Consider the following 10,564-nt stretch of genomic DNA (forward strand, 5'->3'; position numbering starts at 1 on the left):
TAAAAGTGGCATCTGTGGTGATGGTTTTGGGCTTTCTCCTCTGTCTCAGGATTCTGTTTATCAACACCTTTTGGTGTCACAGTGCTTCCCAAACTAAATTTCACACATTAAATAGAAGAGAGTGTAGGTGATAAGGTATGACTACAAAGTAATAACAATCATGCCTTTAGCTACTTCTCTTTTATATTTTTTTATTAGTTGCTCAAGACAATACAATGACCTTAACATATCATACATTTGATTCAAATGGGGAATGAATTCTCATCTTTCCACGTGTACAGATTGCAGGATTACATTGATTATACAGCCACATATAGCTCAGTGGTTCCTTCGACACAGAATATACGACCTCTTTTATATTTTTAAATATTTATTTATTTTTTAGTTGTAGTTGGACACAACATGTTTGTTTTTATTTATTTATTTTTATATGGTGTTGAGGATTGAACCCAGTGCCTCGCATGCGCTAGGCGAGCGCTCTACCACTGAGCCACAACCCAGCCCCTTTCTTTTATATTTAAGTCAATTTTTTAAATTGGAGTAACACTAGCAGGGTGCTTGGGAAACTTCAGCTGTGCTATTTATTTTAAGTGAATTTTGGCCTTTGAGTTTTCAAATTTCCTTTACTTGAAGTAGCTTAGCTCATCTTTTTTACTCAAGTAAATTGTAGCCGATTCCTTAATGTTATAAAATGCCTGTCATTCATTAGGGCCCTGGGTTGGGGTCTCTATAAAATCATCTGATATGAAAGGGGTCATCAGAGGTTCAAGAGAAATTCTAACTTGCTTTAATATCTTGTAAAAATAAATTACACAGGAAATATTTTATTTTCTTCATTTGATTCTGAGTTCTCATCCCTTTTTATTGTGCAAAATAAATTAATGGGGGAAGTGTGAAAATATGTTAAATAACTTTTGATATTAAGAAATGATCCAAAATTCTAAATATCCTGAGATATTCTAGCTAAAGTACTGTGTAAATGCTACAATGTAAATATGATTAGTTACTGTATTTGAATAATAATGACCAAGAAGCCACAGTCTTAAGAGAAAGGAGTTATTTTATAGTTTTTTGTTCTTTAAGGGTCTAAAAAAAAAAAAAAAGAAAGAAAGAAGTGAAGGGACTCATTTGAAACACTATTTACACTTTTCAATGACCTGCACATAAGAATGTTCAACATACCACAGAGAGTTAGGCTAAAGGATGGTCACAGAACCTGAGAAATACAACACGGAGGTTGAACACCAGTATCAGACAGGTATCTCCAAGCCCTCCCTGCATACACATAACAACAACCCTTACAAGGCATTAGCCCTCTATTCACATCTGTCTCTAAATACAAAAGCACGCACTTTTAAAAAATGCTGCAAAATATACATAATATACAATTTGCCTTAACTATTTTCAGTGTACATTTCAGTAGTATTATGTATATTCACTCTGTTATAAAAATCTCCAGAATTTTGTCTTGCCAAACTGATACTATGTTCATTAAACAAGTCCTCATTTCTACCCCCGGCCCCCGCCCCAGCCTCTGACAACACGGTCTTTCTGTTTCTATAAATTTGACTACTTTAGATGGCTCATATAAGTGAAATCATATAGTAAGTGGCTTTTTGTGACTGGCTTATCTCACTCAACACAGTGTCCCCAAGGTTCATTCATGTTGTAGCACGTGTCAGTTTTCTTCCTTTTTAAAAGCTGAATAATATTCTATTATTATTACATATTAGATGTGTATACAGCATCTATTGAGTGTCTATACAGCATCTTGTTAATACATTCATCTGTTGATGGGCATATGTTCCAGTCCCTACATTTTGTCAACATTTGCTATTTTCTGTTTTGCTTTTAATTTTTTTTAATAGTAATCATTCAAAAGGGTGTAAGCTGGAATCTCATTGTGGTTTTGATTTGCATTTCCTTAATGATTAGTGATGATGAACCTCTTTTCATATGCTTCTTTGACATTTGTTTATCTTCTTTGGAGAAATGTCTCTTCAAGTCCTCTCCCGATTTTTTAATTAGATTTTTGTTGTTGTTTAGTTGTACAAGTGTTTTATGTACTTTGGATATTAACCTCTTATTGATGATATTATTTGAAGTAATTTACTTCCACTCTGCAGTTGCCTATTTATTTTGTTGATCCTGTTCTTTGATGTACAGAAATATTTCACTTTTATGTAGTTCAATTTATCTATTTTAATTTTGTTGTCTGTATTCTTGATTTCATGTTAAATCCTAGATTAGGAGACTTTTCCCCCTTTTTTTCCTAAGAATTTTATAGCCTTCTTACTGTCTTTGTATGTCTATCTTTTCCAAATTCTTGGAAGATTTTTCTCCTTCTTTTGGGGTCCGGAACTTTTGTCCCTTTTTGGGTAGAATTGTTGGTCAAGTTTTTTTTTTTTTTTTTTAAACACAATCATATTACTTTTGGATCAGTTTTAAATATTTTCCTAGTTATAGATTCTTCTAAAATTGACAGTGCCTTTGCATTTTTGCATGCATACAAATCACATTCTGATTAGGAAGTTTTGGGTTGGGTTTGGGGTTCTACATCTCACAAGCTCCTTCATGCTACTATTTCATGGGTCATCAGAGAATGGTTCTTTGTTTCTAGGCAGAATGTGAGGATGCTTCAATTCATATGCTAAAATATAAGATCTTTCTTTAGTTCTTATGATCACATGACAAGCAGTTCCATAGAGTTCATATAGAACTAAATGTGATATTTTGTGTTATTAAGGACCATTAAAATTTGGTGTCTGTGAGCTGGGGTTGTGGCTTAGTGGTAGAGCACTTGCCTAGCATGTGTGAGGCACTGGGTTTGACCCTCACCACCATATGAAAATAAACCAATAATATAAAGGTATTCTGACCATCTACAGCTACAAATTTTTTTTAAATAAAAATAAATATAAAGAAAGGTATTGTATCTATCCTACAACTTAAAAATTCTTTTTAAAAAATTGGTGTCGTGAACTATATTAGCAGGTGATTAGAGTTTACCATAGGGCCACATTATGATTTGGGAGTTTGTAGGCACTTTTGCCTTTGTAGATCACTTCTTACACACACATACACACTACATTGTTAGAGAGACAAATATAATATAGGCAGATTAATGACTGTAAGCATATTCATTAGTTGTAGTTATTTCCTTGTTATTTTAAAATAAGACTTTTTTGGGGGCCCTTAAATTACCCTGAGCCCTATGAACTGTATTTACTGTGCTTAAGTTGTCTTTGGTTTATAGAAGTCTAATTCAGAATTCCACAAGTAAGACTGGCAGCCATACAATAGTTGGCAGGTTGTTGAGCTCCCACAGTTAATGGACAGAGGCAGATAGTTCAGATTCCTACAATTTTCAGGCAGGATGCCTTCTGAAACACTGCATCAGCAACATTGTTGTGAGTTGGTTATGATTTTCTTTTCTGAAAACTTTTTTAAAATTGTAATTTGTTACATATGACAGCAGAACGCATTACAATTCATATTACACATATAGCACACAATTTCTCATATCTCTGGTTGTACACAAAGTAGAGTCACACCACTTGTGTCCTCATACATGTATTTAGTGTAATGATGTCATTCCATCATCTTCCCTGCCCCCATTCCCCCTTCCTTCCCCTCCAATCTCTTTGCTGTATCTAGAGTTCATCTAATTTTCCCATGCTCCCCCACCCTCAACCCCATTATGAATCAGCCTCCTTATATCACAGAAAAAAAAATTCTGCACTTGTTTTTTGGGAATTAGCTAACTTCATTAGCATTATACTCTCAAACTCCATCCATTTACCTGCAAATGCCTTGGTTTTATTCTCTTTTAATGTTGAATAGTATTCCATTGTGAATATATACCACATTTTCAGTATACATTCATCAACTGAAGAGCATTTAGGTTGGTTACAGAGTTTAGCTATTGTGAATTGTGCTGCTATAAATATTGATGTGGCTGTGTCCTTGTAATATGCTGTTTTTAAGTCCTTTGGGTATAGACCGAGGAGAGAGATAGCTGGGTCAAAAGGTGGTTCCATTCTCAGTTTTCCAAGGAATCTCCATATTGGCTGCACCTATTTGCAGTCCCAGCAGCAATGTATGAGTGTGCCTTTTCCACCACATCCTCGTCAACACTTATCGTTGTTTGTGTTGTTTGTATATAGCTGCCATTCTGACTGGAATGAGATGAAATCTTAGAGTAGTTTTCATTTACATTTCTCTAATTGCTAGAGATGTAGAACATTTTTTCATATATTTGTTGATTGATTGTGTATCATATTCTGAGATGTGTCTGTTTCAGTTTCTTGGACCATTTATTGATTGTATTATTATTATTATTTTTGGAGTTCAGCTTTTTGAGTTCTTTATATATCCTTTATATATATGCACATATATATTTATATATCTTAAAGATATTTTATACATATATATTCTTTATATATCCTAGAGATTAATGCTCTATCTAATGTGTGTGTGGTAAAAATTTTCTCCCAAAATGTAGGCTCTCTATTCACCTCACCTTTCTTTTCACCTCACAAACTTTTTGTTTTGTAAATTTTTTCAATTGTTTCTTTTGTTTCAATTTTATTAATTTCAGCTCTGATTATTTCCTGTCTTCTACTAATTTTGGTGTTGGTTTGTTCTTCTTTTTCTAGGACTTTGAGATGTAATGTTAGGTCATTTTTTTTGTTGTTGTTATTGTTGACTTTTTCTTCTTTTAAGCAATGAACTCCATGCAATGAACTTTCCTCATAGGACTGACTTTATAGTGTCCCAGAGATTTTGATATGTTGTATCTGTGTTCTCATTTACCTTTAAGAATTTTTTAGGGGCTGGGGATGTGGCTCAAGCGGTAGCGCGCTCGCCTGGCATGCGTGCGGCCCGGGTTTGATCCTCAGCACCACATACCAACAAAGATGTTGTGTCGGCGGAGAACTAAAAAAATAAATAAATAAATTAAAAAAAAAAAAAAAGAATTTTTTAATCTCCTCCTTGATGTTTTTTGTAACCCATTGTTCATTTAGTAGCACATTATTTAGTCTCCAGGTGTTGGAGTTGCTTTTATTTTATATTTGATCATTGATTTCTAATTTCATTCCATTATGGTCGGATAGATGCAGGGAAGTATCTCTACTTTTTTGTACTTGCTAAGAGTTGCTTTGTGGCATAATATATGTTCTATTTTAGAGAAGGATCCTTGTACTGCTGAGAAGAATGTGTATTCGCTGTTGAAGATGAAATATTATATAGATATGTATATATTAATTAAGTCTAAGTTATTGATTGTATTATTGAGTTCTATAGTTTCTTTGTTCAACTTTTGTTTGGAAGATCTATCCAGTGGTGAAGAGGTGTGTTAAAGTCACCCAGAATTACTATGTTGTGGTCTATTTGTCTCTTGAACTTAATAAGAGTTTGTTTGATGAACTTTTGGGGGCATATATATAATTGTTATGTCTTGTTGATGTATGGTTCCCTTGAGCAGTATGTAGTGTCCTTCTGTGTCCTTTTGATTAACTTTAGCTTGAAGTCTAAAATTAATAAAAGGGACATCCTGGGCTGGAGTTATGGCTCAGTGGTGGAGTTCTTGCCTTGCATGTGTAAGGCCCTGGGTTCAGTCCCCAGCACCATATAAAAATAAATAAAAATAAAGATATTGTGTCCATCTACAACTAAAAACTATTTTTAAAAAGGACATCCTTTGATATGAGGATGGAAACCCCTGCTTGCTTCCACAGTCCATGTGAGTGGTATGATTTTTCCCAACCCTTCACATTCAGTCTGTGGATGTCTTTTCCTATGAGTCTCTTAAAGACAGCATATTGTTAGGTCTTTTTTTTTTTTTTTTTACCCAATCTGCTACTCTATGTCTTTTGATAGGTGAGTTAAGGCCATTAACATTCAGGGTTATTATTGTGACATAATTTGTATTCCCAGTCATTTTTGTTTGTTTTTGATATTCAACTTGACTTGGTTTTTCCTTTGATTATATTCTTCCTTAGTATAATACCTCTGTATGCTGATTTTCATCATTGTTTTTCATTTCCTCTTTATGGAATATCTTGCCGAGGATGTTCTGTAGTGCAGGTTTTCTAGTTGTAAGTTCTTTTAACTTTTGTTCATCATGGAAGGTTTTTATTTCATTATCAAATCTAAAGCTTAATCTTTCTGGATATAAGATTCTTGGTTGGTATACATTTTCTTCTAGAGCTTAGTATATGTTGTTCCCTGATCTCCTGGCATTGAGGGTCTGGGTTGAATAATCTGCTGAGATATGAACTGGTCTCCCCCATATGTGATCCAATTCTTCTTTCTTGAGGCCTTTAAGATTATATTCTTATTCTGTATGCTAGGCATTTTCATTATAATATGCTTTGGTGTAAATCTGTTGTAATTTTGTACATTTAGTGTCCTGTAAGCCTCTTGTATTTGATTTTTCCAGTTCATTCTTCATGCTTGGGAAATTTTCTATTATCTCATTGAAGAGATTGTGCATTACTTTGGTTTGAAACTCTGTGCCTTTCTCTATCCCAATAACTCTTAGATTTGGTCTTACGATGTTATCCCATAATTCTTGGATATTCTGTTCATGGTTTCTTACTATCTTCACTGTGTGGTCAAGTTTATTTTCCAGATTGTATACTTTGCCTTCATTATCTGACATTCTATCTTCCAAGTAATCTAGTTTGTTGGTTATGCTTTCTATTGAGTCTTTTATGTGGTTTATTGTTTCCTTTATTTCAAGGATTTCTGATTTTTTTTCAGAGTCTCTATCTCTTTCTTGAAGTTATCTTTTGCTACCTGTATTTGCTCTCTTATCTCTTTGTTGGAGTGATCAGTTTTTGCCTGTATTTTCTCATTTAGGTCATTCTTTAATTCACAGATCATTTTGATATGAACATTCTGAACTCCTTCTCTGACATTTCATCAACTTCACTGTCCATGGGTTCTTTATTGTAGTTTTCTAGTTTTGGGGGGGCATTTTCCTGCCTTGTTTTTTCATATTTTCTAAGTGACTTCCTTTCTTGCTGTGTGTATCTGACATATTATAGTTTCTACCCTATACTCTTGTAATATCCATGCAGATTATCATACCTCACCTTAATGTTGGGCTTCCAGACCCTGCAGGTGTCCCTCAATGTATGCTACTACTACTAAAGGTGAAAGTGGCAATAATGGTGGTGGTGCCCAAAGATGGAGGCAACATCTTTCAGAGATGGGGCTGAAAAGGTGGGCCTTACACTGTCTTTGGAATGCCTGCTCCAAGATACAGTTGCTTCTAGGCCCTGTCTGTTGTCAAAAGGTAGGGGGTACTGTGTAGGGAAGGCTATGGTGATATCTTCAGTGTCCCAAAATGGATGTGGGTTAGGCCTATGCTCCCAGGGGAGGGGGATGGTGGACCTACCCTGGACCTGGATCCTGTACAGGTCAGCAGAGGCAGTTCTGTGCCAGCACTTAAGCTCTGGCAGGTGTCTGCCAGTGGTGCGATGGACCGGGCCTACCCTGGGCCTGGGTCCCACACAGGTTGGTATGGGAAGATCTGGGCCAGGTCTGACCTCAGGTGGGAATCTGCTGGTCCTGGTCATGATTTTTAATTGTTGGTCTTCTTGCTTTTTAAATATAAAATGCCATAGATGTTCTTTATCTTATAGTTTGTATGGGGTTAGCTTATAAATTTAATGATGCCATTCTATAAATATTTATTGTAATTTTCCAAACAACAGATTTTAATACATATGCTATTACGGTTCAAATATCAATAATTTTGCCCTTATTGCTAAAGCAGGGACTTTATATATAATGTTACATATTTTATATATGAAATTTCCCACAGGATTAATTTTTAGTTGTTAGAGCATGTCTATCAAGTTCAGTCTTCTCTTATGAAATAAATACAAATGAGTCACATGTTCCCTTTCTGTGCTTTGTTTTACATCTGTGGAATTAACTTGAATGTTGAAGGTGTCAGCAATGGTGGTAAAACAGTAGGTAGAACCAGAGGCCAGAGAGGTGGTAGTAAAAAAAACGTTGGACACATTGACCAAAAGCGACAAAAAAAAGAGATTACTAGGACATCGGAAAATAAGATCCATATTGGAACAAAATTCTGGAAGTATGAGGAGAAATAGGATACTGCTGGCTTCTCATCTTACCATACGAAAAAGAATATTGTAGAAGGGACTGTCTCCTGGGTTTATAAAAACTGACTTGACAGTAAGTTATAATGGAACTGCAAATGCTTTTATGCTATAAACAATGTTGTTTCTTAACTGTGATTTTCATATTGTAGTCTCACTCTGGCTGTTCTATCTGAATGGTCACAGTAGTAACTACAATTGTTCAGCTTTTCTTCTAATATTAACTTTACACCCAAAGGCACCTAAAGCAAGGAGGACTTACAGGCATTTTCCTGATTTGTTAATCCTAGGATTAACCTGATTTGTTATCTTAGTTGCTACATTTGACTCTAATTGGATCCAGAGCTTTGAATGTTCACATTCAGTTGGAATACTAGTTAGTGTTGCATTTGCCATTATCTAGGGTTCCAGGTCAAGTTCTGGTCTGTGAGAAAGGGTGGTTAAAAGGAAGTGTATATTCCTAGAAAGGAGTGTTAGAACCAGAAGTTTTTAGTTAGTGATGACACAAATATTCTTTTTAGCTTCAAAGGAGCTCATAAATCAATAGAATCTGATGTAGAATATATTTATCATTTAAAAGAGATATATGTCTCTTTTAAATGATAAATATATTTATGTTTTTAGAAGGTTCTGAACAACTCACAGAGAAAGTAAGAAATTTCTCAAAGTTTAAATATGTTTGCTAACATTATATTATTCTAATGATATTAATATAAATGGAACACTTAGAATATTTTGACAGAATGTGAAGTTGCACTGCTTTTTTTGTCATTTGGGCATCTCTATAAATATCCCATAATAAAACTTGTTATATAGAATTACTGAAACTTTTACAAAAATATCAATCCTGAATTTAGATTTATGTCCCACAATTATATGTGCACCTGGTCATGGAACAAGTAATAGTGAAGTATGCCACCAACCTCCAGAAAACAGCAAGCAATTAGGGAGTCATTTTCTTGAGCAAAGGTTTTGGCTGATTTAAGTAAGAATTTCTGACAAGGAGATTAGAAATAGAACTAATATATGGAAGCTCTAGAGAAATGAATTTCATCTTCTTGTAAGGAAGAACCTGCTTGGTTAGATAGAATAGACTGTTCCTGGCTTGGACAGGGGTAACTATCTAACAGGATGAGGACAATTAGTCACTTGGTGGAGATGTGGTAAAAGAGAATTTAAGTAACACATGGCTGTGCATTATGACTTTAATCTTGGGATTTTGTGATTCTTTATTTGGAGTGTGAACAGCTGTTGTTTTCAACTGCTTGAGATTTTATTAATAGTGGTTACAGGAAAACAACCATCATTTTTCACATGCCAAGTGAAAAAAGTCTAAACACATATAAAATAGAAGGCTAGCTATGGTCATTAACATACAATATTTAATGTAAAACAATGAAATTTAAGCAACAATCATTCCATTAAATAGGTCATAACAGCCCAACTGCCCTGATGCAGTGCCTGAAATCCCAGCTACTGGGGAGACTGAGGCAAAAGGATTGTAAGTTTGAGGCCAGCCCGAGTAACTGAGCTCAAAAAAAAGGGAGGGGAAGGGGCTGGAGATCTAGCTCAGCAGTGGACCACCCCTGGTACCCATAAGTATAAATGGGTTCAATTCTCAGTACCACCAAAGTAAATAAATAAATAAAGGTCATACAACAATTCGCCAAATGACAGCTATACTATAAATTTAGACAGGATGATGGTTCAGAATTAGATTTAGCTATTTGAAAACTTTCTGTGAGACCATAAGTAAATCTGCAAACCTCAGAAATACTATTCTCTGAAAAAGAACAAAAATAAAAGCCTTCTGTTCTCCGATAGAGCTCAGTGATCTTCAAACTTCTAAGTATGCATCAGAATCACCTGGAGAGCTTATTAAACATCACTTGCCTGGTCCCCACCCACGGAGATTCTGACTCAATGGCTCTGGGCAAGGGCCTTTGGCATGTGCACATTTACAAGCTCCATAGGTGATTCTGATGTGCACCAAGTTGAGAGCTGTTGACTGAGAAGACTAGCATTTGCCTTAGGTAATAAGTAGTCTATTAAAATTCTTAGAAGGCAGGCACAGTGGCACATGACTGTAATATCAGAGACTCAGGATGCAGAGGCAGGAGAATGGCAAATTTGAGACCAGCTTGGGAAATTTGTTGAGACTTTCTCAAAATTAAAATAAAAAGGGATGGGGATGTAGCTCAGTGGTAAAAGGTCCCTGGGTTCAGTCCCCAGTAAAACAAAACAACACACACACACACATATACACACAAAATAAACAACAACAAAAAAAACCTCTTTAAAAAACTAAATATAAATGCTGAGCTTAAACACAACGCTTCTTACTTGGCTTAGTCATTAGCAACTTTCCAGAATCAGAAATTAAATGTTCACAATAACAAACTTGTGTCCTGCTGCTACTCAAC

The sequence above is a fragment of the Ictidomys tridecemlineatus genome, chromosome 5, assembly GCF_052094955.1.
Source record: "Ictidomys tridecemlineatus isolate mIctTri1 chromosome 5, mIctTri1.hap1, whole genome shotgun sequence".
Classification (NCBI taxonomy): Eukaryota; Metazoa; Chordata; class Mammalia; order Rodentia; family Sciuridae; genus Ictidomys; species Ictidomys tridecemlineatus.